The sequence below is a fragment of the Sapajus apella genome, unplaced genomic scaffold (assembly GCF_009761245.1).
Source record: "Sapajus apella isolate SASKATOON/1434 unplaced genomic scaffold, GSC_monkey_1.0 scaffold140, whole genome shotgun sequence".
In the NCBI taxonomy this organism is placed as follows: domain Eukaryota; kingdom Metazoa; phylum Chordata; class Mammalia; order Primates; family Cebidae; genus Sapajus; species Sapajus apella.
In genome coordinates, this window is record NW_022437080.1 from 2,237,963 (window position 1) to 2,251,800 (window position 13,838).

Consider the following 13,838-nt stretch of genomic DNA (forward strand, 5'->3'; position numbering starts at 1 on the left):
TGAATAAGGTGCAAAGAACCGCAGGAGGCGCCATCGGGACATGGGAGGCAGGGGACCTGGTCTCTGTCTTCTGGAAGCTCCAGCCTAACTGGGAGTCCCTGATGGCACTCAAGCAAGTGAAGGGAGAAGACAACTGGCTGGGGTTGGAAAGAGGACGGGCCGTCAGCTTGGTGCTGGTGCCATTGGGGAGCCTGGGCTCTGTTGTCAGGACCCTGCTTTCTGATGAAATCAGCTGTGATCCGCCCATTGGCACCACTGTCCTGGACACTCAGGGTCCCACGGCCGCCGGGCACGCTGAGCAGGGACACAGATGGAGCAGCAAGAAGCCGGGTTGTTTGCAGACGGACAGGGCAAGGGCCCCTTGGGAAGGGAGTGGACTGAACCAAACAGGTCAGACTTGACTTGATCCACTGACCCCACAACCGAATGACTGCCAGTCCACTTTGTGTTGCTATGAAGGTATACCTGAGGCCTGCCAATTTATAAGGAAAGGGGGTTTCATTGGCTCTGCCTCTGGGAGGCCTCGAAGAGCTTTCACACATGGCAAAAGGTGAAAGGGGAATAGGCCTGTCCCATGGAGACAGGGGAGCAAGAGAGAGGGGAGGGAGCTCCAGATGCTTTTTAACAATCAGATCTGGTGGTAACTCATTACCACAAGCCAGTCATAAGGGCTCCACCCTGCTGACCCGAACACCTCCCACCCGGCAACGTGAGGCCTGGAGGGAACACGCATCAAGCCATATCCCCGCCCTTTAGCAGGGGAGGTGTTGAGCTAAGGACTGACCCAGCTGCGGCCACCAAACATTTTCTGAGCATCTATTCCAGTCAGCTCTGGTCCAGGGGCTGGGAGCCCCATGAAGAGGGCTTGAAGAAGCCAGGCTATGAAAGGTCAGCCAAGATGCCCTCATGCCCAGGAAGAGAAAAGGCGTGCCCTGGGTGCAGGAAGCCGCGATGGCAGATGCCTGGAACAGCCTCAGGGCTGAGAGGCAGGACCTCTGAGTGGCCGGAGCGCAGCGTGGTGAGAAAGGCAGGAGGAAACCACGGCCGGCATGGCCTCCTAAGTGTCAACTCACCCAGCCAGAGGCTCCAGGCTGCCGGAGGGGCCTGTCACAGAGGGCCCCATGGCCGGGTCCTCATTAGTCTCACGTGCTCTGGTTGGGTGGGGTGGGGCTTGGGGTCCACTCAAAAAGCACACCCAGCCCTCTCTTCTGGTTACTCTGGGTAGACATGACCTAGCCTGCTCCACAGTCCTCCCCATTCCCTGGGGCTTCTGAGCAGTCTCTCCTTGGAGGAAGCAGGCTGTGGGGAGGAAAGTGTAGGGCTGCGGGCGCCATCTTCCCCCACACAGCAGGAGCCGCCAGAAGGAAGCTGAATGCCAACAAACATTTGCCCAAGAGGTTGATGATGGCTTGATTTCAGTGACTAGTTATTAAAAGTTACTTTTTTTTTTTTTTTTGAGACACAGTTTCTTGTTGTCCAGGCTGGAGTGCAATGGCGCAATCTCAGCTCATGGCAACCTCCACCTCTCGGGCTAAAGCAATTCTCCTGGGACTACAGGCATGCACCACCATGCCTAGCTAATTTCATATTTTTAGTAGAGCAGAGTTTTCCATGTTGGTCAGGCTGGTCTCAAACTCCCAACCTCAGGTGATCCGCCCACCTCAGCCTCCCAAAGTGCTAGGATTACAGGCGTGAGCCACCACACCTGGCCAAAATTTGCATTTTCATTTGCAGAAGCATAGTCAGCAATGTGGAAAGGAGTAAGGAATCATTAAACCGAGGGCATTGGCAGCTTCCAGGGCTCAGTGCGAACAAACAGATAGCAAAGGATTGGCAGAGCATCACCTTCACCTCTGTCTATTGAGTCTTGAAATGTATTGAGTGCCCTTTACAAAATCATCCCATTTCATTCTCCCAGCCCGGCAAGGTAGGCAGAACCTTCCTCCAACACACATTGTAGCTACAAAAACAGAGGCTTTCAAAGGGTAAATAATGTGCCCAAGGATGCGCAGCTGGTCAATGATGGGGCCAGGATTTGCAGGCTGCCTGACCACCTGCTCCCCATTGCTCTCAGCTGTCAGCCACCAAAACCTGAGATCAAGTGTGAGAGCCCAGGAGTCTGAGGAAGGAGACGAATACACCTCTGAAAAAGCTGGAAGATGGAAAAGACAAGCAGAGTTCCCAAATCTTCATTTGACATGAGTGTTGCACTCATTGGGTAAAGTAAGGCACGGTCATCACACAACTTGAACTTTGGGGACAGTGAGAGAAACAGCCAGACTCCTGCCTGAATGGAAGCAGGATGAGGGGTCCACTAAGGCAATAGCTCTCAGCCCACTAGGTTGGCAGCCGATGAGCAAGGCTTCCAGCTATGCTCGTGCCCAGGCAGCCCGGGCTCTCTGTCCCAGTGATGGAGAGTGGCAGAATTAAGTGGACACAGGGCCCACACCCTGATTTCTCCAGCTCCAAGAGAAAAGACATGCAAAAGCAAATTCCAGCCACTGGGCCTTGGCAGCTGGTTGAGATGTGAGCATGAGACCTGTTGGTCCTATCAGACTAAATCTCAGGACGCTCTGCCAGGAATTCTAAGACACAGTGCTTCCTCTAGCTCTAGATCATGTCACCATGCAGGGGTGAGGCCTGGAACAGTGGCAGCTGTGCTGCTGCTGTGATGGAAGTTGGCCTGAGATGAGACTGGGTGGGGGTCGAGCACAGGCAGAATCACGGAGCAACGAAGCCAGGATTCTTGAATTTCATTTACAGCGGGCAATGCGGTCGGAAACACTGGTTGCCTATAAAAATATCCATGCTTTCCTCTATCGTCCTTAGCATAGAAATTTGATTTTTCACAGCAATATGAATGTAGTAATGTGCCTGTAAGAAAAACTACAACAGCAAAAGTCCTTTAAAATATATATAAAACATCTATATAATAAACATAATAAATTTAGCAAAAGCATAAAACTTGTTCATTAAAAACTACAAAACATTGTTGAAAAAGAATAAGACCAAAGTAAATGAAAAGACATCTGGTGTTCATGGATCAGAAGATTTACCATTGCTAAAATGTCAACACTTCCCAAATTGATCAACAGATTCAATGCAATTCCTATCAAAATTCCAATGGCCTTTTTCACAGAAACGGGCAAGCTGATTCTAAAATTCTAGAACGCAAGGAACTAAGAGTAACCAAAACAATCTTGAAAGGAAGGAAATATATGGAGGATTTGCATTTCCCAATCTCAAAACTTACTGCAAAGCTACAGTAAGCAAGGCTGTGTTGTACAGGCACAAGGACAGACAAATAGATAAATGAAATAGAATTAAGAGTCAGAAATAAACTCATATACATTTGTGGTCATCTGAGTTTCTACCATGGTGCCAAGAGACTTAAACAAAGGCAATAGGACAACGAGATAGTGACATGCAAAAGAATTAATTTGAACCCCTACCTCATACCATATACAAAAATTAATTCAAAATGAATCAAAGTCTAAAACTGAGAGCTAAAACTATAAAACTCTTAGAAGAAAACACAGGTGAAAATCTTCGTGATCTAGAGTTCAACCATGGTTTCTTATATATGTCTAAAGTACAAGTAACCAAAAGAAAAAAAAATAGATAAATTGAACTTCATCAAAATTTAAAAGTTTGTTCATCAAAGGACACGATCAAGAAAAAAGATAACCCAGAGAATGGGAAAAAATATTTTTAACTCATAAAACTGATAAGGGCCTATAACCAGAATATAAAAAGACAAGTAATCTCATTTTAAAACAAGCAATGTATTTGAATAAACATTTCTCCAAAAAAGATGTGCAAATGACCTCTAAACACAATGGATGATACTCAATTCACCAGTTATTAGGAAAGTCCAAATCACCACCCCACTGAAACATCACTTCACACACACTAAGATGGCTCTAATCAAACAGACAAAATTCACGGGTGTTGGTGAGGATGTGGAGAAACTGGAACCTTCATGCCCAGCTGGTGGGAATGTAAATCGGTGCAGCCACTTTGGAAAAGAGTCTAGCAGTTCTTCAAAAAAACTAAACATAGAGTTACAATTTAGCCAAGCAATTCCATTCTGTGGTATATACCCAAGAAAAAATGAAAGCCAGTCAATAGCAGCATTGTTCTTAATAGCCAAGAAATGGAAACAAACCAAATGCTCATTAGCTGATGAATGGATAAAGAAAATGAGGTATGTTTATGCAATAGAATCCTATTCAGCAATATAAAGGAATGAAATACTGACACATGCTATAACACAGATGAATCTTGAGACCCTGTAATGTCAAGTGAAAGAAGCCAGGCACAGAGTTGTCCATTTTACATGAAGCATGCAGTATACATGCATCAAAAGAAACAGCAGGTACATTGTGTTAGGCCATTCTTGCATAGCTATAAAGAAATATCTGAGGCTAGACTGGGTGCAGGGGCTCATGCCTATAATCCTAGCACTTTAGGAGGCTGAGGCGGGTGGATCACTTGAGGTCAGGAGTTCAAGACCATCCTGGCCAACATGGTGAGATCCCATCTCTACTAAAAATACAAAACTTAGCTGGGCACAGTGCCATGCACCTGTAATCCCAGCTACTCAGGAAGCTGAGGCAGGAGAATCTCTTGAACCTGGGAAGCAGAGGTTGCAGTGAGCCGAGATCACACCACTGCACTCCAGCCTGGGCAACAAAGTGAGACTCCATCTCAAAAAAAAAAAAGGAGAGGCCATAGCTCAGAGGTAGAGCATTGGACTGCAAATCAAGAAACACCTGAGGCTGGATAGTTTATAAAGAAAAAAGGTTTAATTGACTCACGGTTCTGCAGGCTGTACCAGCATAGCTTCAGCATCTGCTTCTTGTGAGGGCCTCAGGAAGCTTACAATCATGGTGGAAGGTGAAGGGGGAACAGGTGCATCACATGGTGAGAACAGGAGCAAGAGAGAGAGGGTGGTTCCCACACAATTTTAAACAGCGAGATCTTGCCAACTCACTCATTACCAAGGAAATAGCACTAAGCCATTCATGAGGAATCTGCCCCCATGAGACAAACACCTCCCACCAGGCCTCTCTTCCAACACTAGGGATTACATTTCAACATGAGATTCGCAGAGGACAAACGTCCAAACCATATCACAGGTTCACAGTTGGCAGGAGCTGGGGGCAGAAAGGAATAGGAGGAACTGCTAAGGGTGTAGCATTCCTTTTTAGGGGGAACGAAATGTTCTGGAATTAGTGATGATTGTTGCACAACTCTGTGAATAAGCTAACAAATAAACATCGATCGTACACTTTTAATTGGATAATTTTATGTTACGTGAATGTCTCGACTGATAAAAATGATCCTTATTGTTCAAGCCAATTTGAGGTAGAGGTGTTGTTTCTTGCAAAGCAAAGCTCCCGATGCTTGGTGGGACACACTACCCTGCTAGCTGACTTCTTCCCCTCCCAGCTGGCAGTTGCTTTTTCTTAGAGTGTGGGTGGAGATGAGGCCCAGCTATGACTAATCAAATAGATAAAAATTTATGAGTGCTGGTGAGGATGTGGAGAAACTGGAACCTTCATGCCCTGTAGGTGGGAATGGAAAATGGTCCAGCCACTTTGGAAAAGTCTAGCAGTTCCTCAAAAAAACTAACCGTAGAGTTACAATTTGGCCAAGCACTTCCACTCTGTGGTATATACCCAAGAAATCTGGGACATAGTGGGGACAGCTGTGTGCAGAACTAGAGTCCCCCCAGCTTCTGAGAGAGGACACAGCCCCAGGCTCTTGCCCAGATTTCCTGGGTCTTGCTGTGGGTGGGGGCTGCTGCGTCTCTGGCCCTGAAAGAGCAGGGATGACAGAGGGATCACATCGGAGAGGTTCAGGAACCACCATTCCCCGCTCCCTGGGTCACTGGGCAGCCAGTAGCCAGGCTGCCTGGCATCATTTGCCCATGTGGTAAAATCAGTGGCCTCTGCTGGGCCAGAGCAGCTCAGGCTGCTTCCGTGAGCAGAAGGATGTGGGAAGCGACTGGAGCCTCGACCCCATATAGTCACCTCAGTCACTCCACAGCAGTACCCTGAAGACAGCCAGTTATACTGTTTGAAATTAAAGACCTGATGAGAATTGCGCGTTGAGATGTTTCTTTCGTCTTGGGGCAGTTGGCAACGTCCAGACTAAATCCCCACCACCGTGCCTCGTGGTGGCCAGCTTTTGGGTCCCCTCATCCACAGTGGGGAGCACACCATCCAGGAGCACATGGCTTCATCGGCAGACACAGCACAGGCAGCTCCTGTCCGGGGCGGGATGCTGTTATGTGTTCAGGTGAGAATCAGGCTGAGACTCCCCGGCCATCTTTCAAGGGTGTCAGCTCTATCATCACACCATTCCTTCTCTCAAGTGCGCAGACTGGTGTCCTAGTTTACTTTCTGTTGCTTATAGCAGAATATCTGAAACTAGATAACTTATAAAGAAAAGGAATTTATTTCCTACAGTTATGGAGGCTGGAAACTCCAAGGTCAAGGGAGCACCTGGTGAGATCCTTCTTGCTGGTGGGGACTCTGCAGCATTCTGAGGTCATGCAGGGCATCACATGGCGACAGGACCGAGCGTGCTAGCTCAGGCCTCCCTTCCTCTTCTTGTAAAGCCACCAGTCCCACTCCCATAACTGTTAATCCATTAACCCACTAATCCATGAATGGGTTAATCCACTCATGAGAGCAGAACCCTCCTGACCCAACACCTCTTAAAGACTCCAGCTCTCAATACTGCCACATTGGGAATCAAAGTTTCAACATGAGGGGTTTTTTTTAGATTTTGTTTTGTTTTGTTTTTGAGACAGTCTCACCCTCTCTTCCAGGTTGGAGTACAGTGGCACAATCTCAGCTCACTGCAGATTCTACCTCCCAGGTTCAAGCGATTCTCCTACCTCAGCCTCCCAAGTAGCTGGGATTACAAGCACCCAGCAACATGCCCTGCTAATTTTTGGTTTTTGTAGAGACAAGGTTTCTCCATGTTGGCGAGGCTGGTCTTGAACTCCCGGCCTCAGGTGATCTGCCTGCCTCAACCTCCCAAAGTGCTGGGATTATAGGCATGAGCAACCATGCCCAGCCTCAACATGAGTTTTAGAGGGGGCAAACACTCAAACAAAACGATTGGCTTTGAGTCAGCCAAGCTGAGGAACAGAACTTCAGGGAATGTTCCCACAAACTCTCTGTCCTCCATCTTTAATTAAAGCAATATTTTTCATGGAGAATTACCCAGGACACACACATTTCATGGACTCCTGAAAGCCATTCCCACTAGACAGCCACAGGTCAACTGCATGGTTTGGCCTGATAAAATATCACCCACTGAATTCACACCAGGGTGATCTGCTGAGCCCACTCTGAGGGCTGTTAAGACAGATTCATGGGACTATGGTGTTTGGCATTATGCTGTTGGGTTGTGTGATTTTGTAATTCGTTTTAAAAGTATACATTTACACAAAAAGGCACAAAACAAAAATGTGCAGATCATGTAGTCAATAGCTATGTAACCACCAGCCAGGTAAAGAAGTAAGACATGAGGTCTTATTTGATGAGGTGGGAGGCTAACTCCTTGGGGCCCCTCCACCTCACCAAAGGTAATTTCATTTAAATAGAATTATAGAACATGGACTCTTTTGTGTCAGGCTTCTTTCACTCAAATTATGCTTCTGAGACCTATTCCTGGTACTGTGTATAGTCATAATCTATTAATTTTCTTTCTTTCTTTTTCTTTTTTTTTTTAAGATGGGGTTTCACCATGATGGCCAGGCTGGTCTTGAACTCCTGACCTCAGGTGATCCACCCACCTTGGCCTCCCAAAGTGCTAGGATTACACGCATGAGCCTCAGTGCCCAGCCAATCCATTAATTTTCATAGCTTACAGTATTCCGTTGTATAAATGAACTGTGAACTTGGTCCATTTTGGTCCATTTTTTGGTTGAGGCTATTATAAACAATGCTTTTAGGAATGTTCTGTATATGTATCCTGATATGCGCATTTACACATACACCTTTCTGTCTGGCATATTCCCATAAGTGTAATTTCCAGGTCATCAGGGATAGGTCAGGGGAAATACATACTTTCAATTATTTAGAAAGTAGTAGAAACAATTGTTTTACAAAATGATTGTTCCAGTTTACATTTCCGACAGCAATCCATGAGAGTTCCAGCAGCTTCACATTCTCATCAACATTTATTACTATCGATTTTCTTAATATTAGACATTCTGGTGAATAAAGGTAGTGTGTTATTTATCAAGTATTTCATAACAAATTATGCTCATAATGCAGGGGCCTAAAACAACATACACTTATTATTTCAAGGTTTCTATGAGCCAGAAAGCCTGGAGTGGCTTGTCTGGATGGTTCTGGTCTCTCACAAGGTTTCACTCAAAATGTCAGCCAGGACTGCTGTCATCTGAAGGCTCAACTGGGGCTGTAGGATTCACTTCCAAGATGGCTCACTCACATGATGTGATGGCAAGAAACCTCAGTTCCTTGCTGTATGCACCTCTTAGCAGGTCTGCTTGACTGTCCTCATGAGGTGGCATCAACAAATGTTCTGAGAGAGAGGGGCAAGGGGAAGAGAGAGAAAGAGAAAGAGAGGCCACATTGTCTCATCACCTAGTGTTGCGAGTGATACAACATTACTTTTGCCTTATCCTGTTTATTTATTTTTTATTTTTTTTATTTTTTTTTTTGAGACGGAGTTTCACTCTTTTTACCCAGGCTGGAGTGCAATGGCGCGATCTCGGCTCACCACAACCTCCACCTCCTGGGTTCAGGCAATTCTCCTGCCTCAGCCTCCTGAGTAGCTGGGACTACAGGCACGCGCCACCATGCCCAGCTAATTTTTTGTAGTTTTAGTAGAGACAGGGTTTCACCATGTTGACCAGGATGGTCTCGATCTCTTGACCTCGTGATCCACTCGCCTCGGCCTCCCAAAGTGCTGGGATTACAGGCTTCAGCCACTGTGCCCGGCCGCCTTATCCTGTTTATTAAGGTGAATCACTGAAGTCTAGCCATGCTCAAGGAAAGGGAAATTAAGTTTCACCTGTTGAAATGAAGAATACTGAAGAAGTTGTGGACATATTTTAATACTACCACAGGGATCTCACTGTGGTTTTAATTTGTACTTCTCTGACTGAGGTTGAACTCTTTTTCATGTGTTTACTGGCCATTAACTCTTTCACAAATTACCTATTCAAGTATCTTTCACAATTTTCTGTTGTTTTTTGTTTTTGGGTTTTTTTTTTAGTTTTTCTCATTGATTTATAAGAGTTTTTTCTACAGTCTAGATATGAGTCTCTTGTCAATTATATATGCTGCAAATACATTCTCCCACTCCTAGATTGCTTTTGTATACTCTTAATGGTTTCTTTGACAAACAAACTTTCTTAATTTTAGCATAGCCTAAATTATTAGTCTTTTTCTTTATGGATTATGTTTTTTATATCTTGCTTAAGAAGTCTCTCCTTACTCCAAAGTCATAAAAATATTTTCCTATTCGGATGACTTTCTAATGTGTGACCTTGCCTAGGCTGGAGTATATTTCCCTGGAATGCCCTTTCTAGCCTGCTTTCAGTTAGTGAGGGTACAGGGCTAGGATGGGCAACAAGAGGTATTCTCTACTGAGAGCAGGAGGACACAGGGAAGCAGTGCCCTTTCAGGCATGCACATGCTTTCTCTAGTTACTCATTCGAGCCCTGGCCTTCATGCTGCTGCAAAGAGATTTTGCAATGTGATTAGAGTCCCAAGTCAGTTGACATTAAGATAATCAAAAGGGAGATCACTGCTCACAGTCAGTTACAGATCGAACTTCTTGTTCCACTCATCCCCTACTTCTCACTACTGCACTTAAGTCATCTAAAATAAAAGTGGGAAGAGATTATCCTGGATGGGCCTGACTCAGTTAATTGAAAGGCCTTGTTAAAAGGACTTAGGCATTCCCTGAGCCACACTCCAAACAGCCCCTGACAGCCTGCCCGTCAGACTTCAGATGTCCTTAGCCTGCCCTGACAATTGTATGAACCAATTCCACACACACACACACACACACACAGACAGATTACTGACTGGCTCTGCTTCTCTGGTTGAGCCCCCACTGATACTCCTATATTATCTTTTGAAGCTATATTGTTTTGCCTTTCTCATTTAAATCTGAATCCACCTGGAGTTGCATTTTTGTGGATGGTGTGAGGTAGGGGTCAAGGACTTTGTTTTGTTTTCTTCTGTTTAGGTACTCAATAACCCCAGCATCATTTCTTAAAAACCCCTTCCTTTCCTACTGCTTGACCAGCTTTGTCATAAATCAAGAGTGTGGTATTCACAGGTCAGAGTGTTTTGAGCTGATCTGCTTTGGCCTCCAAGAAACTAGTTTTCAAATTTGCTCCAAATTTCAAGAATTGTATCGGACTTCATGACGTGATTTCTGAACACCAGTTTACCGCTGGCCTTACCCAGTGGCCCAGCCCATGTTTTCCCGCTACTCTGTTTGGCACACAGAGTGGCTATTCATGAAATCTTGGTGTTCTCCCCTTCCTCTGCTTTGGAAAACAGAGAAAGCCAGAGAATTGAGCTACAGGAGGGCTGCTAAGGGAGACAGGAGGTAGTGAAGTGGTCCCCAGAAGCCCTGGTGACCTTTTTTTTTTTTTTTTTTGAGACGGAGTTTTGCTCTTGTCTCCCAGGCTGGAGTGCAATGGCACAGGCTCAGCTCACCGCAACTTCCACCTCCTGGGTTCAAGCGATTCTCCTGCCTCAGCCTTCCGAGTAGCTGGGATTACAGGTTCCCACCACCACACTTGGCTAATTTTTGTATTTTTAGTAGACACAGGGTTTTGCCATGTTGGCCAGGCTGATCTTGAGCTCCTGACCTCAGGTGATCTGCCTGCTTCCACTTCCCAAAGTGCTAGGATTACAGGTGTGAGCCACCGCACCCGGCCCCTGGTGACTTTGCTGTAGTGGGACGAGTAGAGGGATTGATCATCAGAGCATGGTGGGTGGGGAAGCCTATCACCACATGGACTGCGCAGGCCACATGATTGTCACCTGAACTCAGCATACCACACAGACACCGGCATGGAGGAGGACAGCAGAGGGTCCCAATCCCACAGGAGCAGGGGGGTCAAGAGGGAGAGCTTTATGCAGCAACATGAATGGAACTGGAGGTTGTTGTGTTAAGTGAAATAAGCCAGGCACAGAAAGACAAACTTCACATGTTCTCACTCATTTGTGGGAGCTAAAAAATAAAACATTTGAACTCATGGAGGTGGGTAGAAGGATGGTTACTAGAGACTGGGAAGGGCTGTGGAGGAGAAGTGAGGATGGTTAAAGGGTACAAAAATATGGTTAGAACGAGTGAATAATATCTAGTATTTGATAGCACAATACAGTGACTATAGCCAACAGTAATTTATTGTATATTTCAAAATAACTAAAAGAGTCTAATTGGATTATTTGCAACACAAAGAAATAAATACTTGAGGTGATGGATACCCCATTTACCCTGATACAATTATTATGCATTGCATACCTGTATCAAAATATCTCATGTAACCCATAAATATTTATACCTACTATGTACCCACAAAAACTTTAAAAATAGAAGGGGGCCAGGCGCAGTGGCTCATGCCTGTAATCCCAATACTTTGGGAGGTCGAGGCAGGCAGACCACTTGAGGTCAGGAGTTCGAGACCAGCCTGACCAACACGGAGAAACCCCATTTCTAGTAAAAATACAAAATTAGCCGGGCACGGTGGCGCATGCCTGAAATCCCAGCTATTTGGGAGGCTGAGGCAGAGGAATCGCTTGAACCCAAGAGGCAGAGTTGCAGTGGGCCGAGATCGCACCACTGCATCCAGCCTTGGTGACAGAGTGTGACTCCATCTCAAAAATAAAATAAAATAAAAAATAAAAGGAAAACAATGTAATTTGTTAAAACTATAAACATCCTGTAACAACACTCCTTCAGCATAACTGCAACCGTCGCTCTTGCAAGAGTGGGTGAGAAATGCGCCCCTGACCTAAGCTGCCGTCAGCTCCCATTTTGCCCATGTCCAGCTGGGCCTCACCTGCACAAACATGGGGTCTTTTGCCCAGTGTCATCTGAGCTGCTGTACAGCAGCAAGCCTGGTTCTTTCCCTGAATCTTTCCAACCAACAGCAGCCCCCTGGGACCTGGGCACAGAGCTGAGCACGCAGTGGGTGCTGCCCCAAAAGCTTTGAACAACTGGATGCATTAAGGGTTAGATACATGTGACTCCCCCACACCATGCACCATGTCCCCCAAATTCCTAAGGAACCTCCTTGTATTCTGGCCTAGAGTGGGCCCACTGTCACACCATCGAGTGAAAAATCGGCATGAAGCAAGCCTGTGACACGTGTCATCTTTTCTACAAAATTGGAGGGAAAGGGGAATTTATGCACATATTTGCTTGAATATGCAGAAAATGTCTCTAAAAGGACCTGCAAAAATCGTGGGATATTGGCCGCAGCCGGAAGAAGGCCGGGGGGAGAGGCAGGGCAAACCCTTTCCTGGGAGCTGCCGGCACCTTTTAGCTTTTGAGCCATGTGAACAGCCTGGCTGTTCACAAAACCAAAACAATTATTTTTAGAAAAAAAGAAAAGAAAGAACAAGGCGTAGATGGCCTGAAGGCGCACATCTCCCCAGCTGGGCCAAGACCAGGACGGGGGCATGAAGAGAGGGCTGTGCCCATCCTGGGCAGGAGGCCAGCCCCGCCTCCCAGCCCCTGCCTTCCTGAGGCCCCTCTGGCAGGAGCCCTCACAGGAGGTCTGCAGGAGCCAGGCCCGCCTCACTGTTCAGCTTCCCTGGGATCTCTCCTCCCCCTTGGTGGCTGGCAGAAGAGGCTCTTTTTCTTGGCAAGCCACCGTCTGTGAAAAATGCGGTGGCCGTCAGGCTGCATCTGCAGACAACAGCTTGGACATGGATCGAATTAGGAAAAACCTCTTTACCTCTGCACTGTAAATCCTCACTCCCTGCGTCAGCCAAGCCAGGCAACGAGGAGCAGAGAAAGGAAGGCTCCAGGGAAGAGCATGTCCGGCTTCCTGGCAAATATCTGTGGCTGGGGTGGTGGCTGGGAGTGCAGATGTGTGCTCAGAAAAGACAGCCCTGTGACGCAGATCAGACCTAGGGGAACTGTGGGCATGCACGTGAATTAACGCGTACAGGAGGGTCGGGGGTGATCGGGCATGTGTGTGCGCATTTGGGTACATGTGCATATGTAGAACAGGCCCCGGTGAGTAGGGGAGACGCCTGGCTGTGCAGTAGGCCTGCCTCTGGGGCTCCATGCCTCAGGAGATTGGGAGCAGTCACGTAATTCTGCTGATTCCAACCCCTGCTTGGCCAACCCCGCTTTGTCACATGTTAGCCAGGTCTCTAGAAGATTCTGTTAGTCCTTTAACTTCAGTCACTTTACGTGTAACACAGGGTTATGGCGAGGAGTCACTGAAAATACCAAGCTGGCTGGAGCCTTCCCAGGATGCAGCAGCTCAATGGTGGGTCAGTGCCAGGGAGTGAGCCACAGCGGCTGGAGTCCGTGCATTCTTTTCTGGCTTCGACGCTGGCCTCACTGATGGTCCTGAAAGTACATGACTTTCCCCACCGTCTGACCATAGGCAGGGCTTGTGGCCCAGCGTCCCACACAGGGCCTGGCTTGGGGCAGGCAGAGAGGCCCAGGGTGAGAGGTGATAGCCCAGCTGAGGTGCCATGGTGGCTGCCTGTGGGTGCCCAGCCCACAGGAGGCCCCATTGTGCTGCAGCAACAACCAGGCCTGCCCTCCTCACCCACCAGGTCTGCCCTCCTCACCCACCA

The 13,838-nt window shown here is 47.1% G+C and overlaps 1 long non-coding RNA gene across 1 annotated transcript in view; it reads right to left on the reverse strand.

Moving 5' to 3' along the window:
• Positions 1–8,253: 8,253 nt before the first annotated feature.
• The window catches only part of LOC116540457, a 10,841-nt gene continuing 5,256 nt past the window's right edge, over positions 8,254–13,838 (reverse strand). The window contains exon 3 of the long non-coding RNA XR_004264450.1: positions 8,254–8,571. This is a non-coding gene — a long non-coding RNA (uncharacterized LOC116540457). The remainder of the gene's footprint in view (positions 8,572–13,838) is intronic.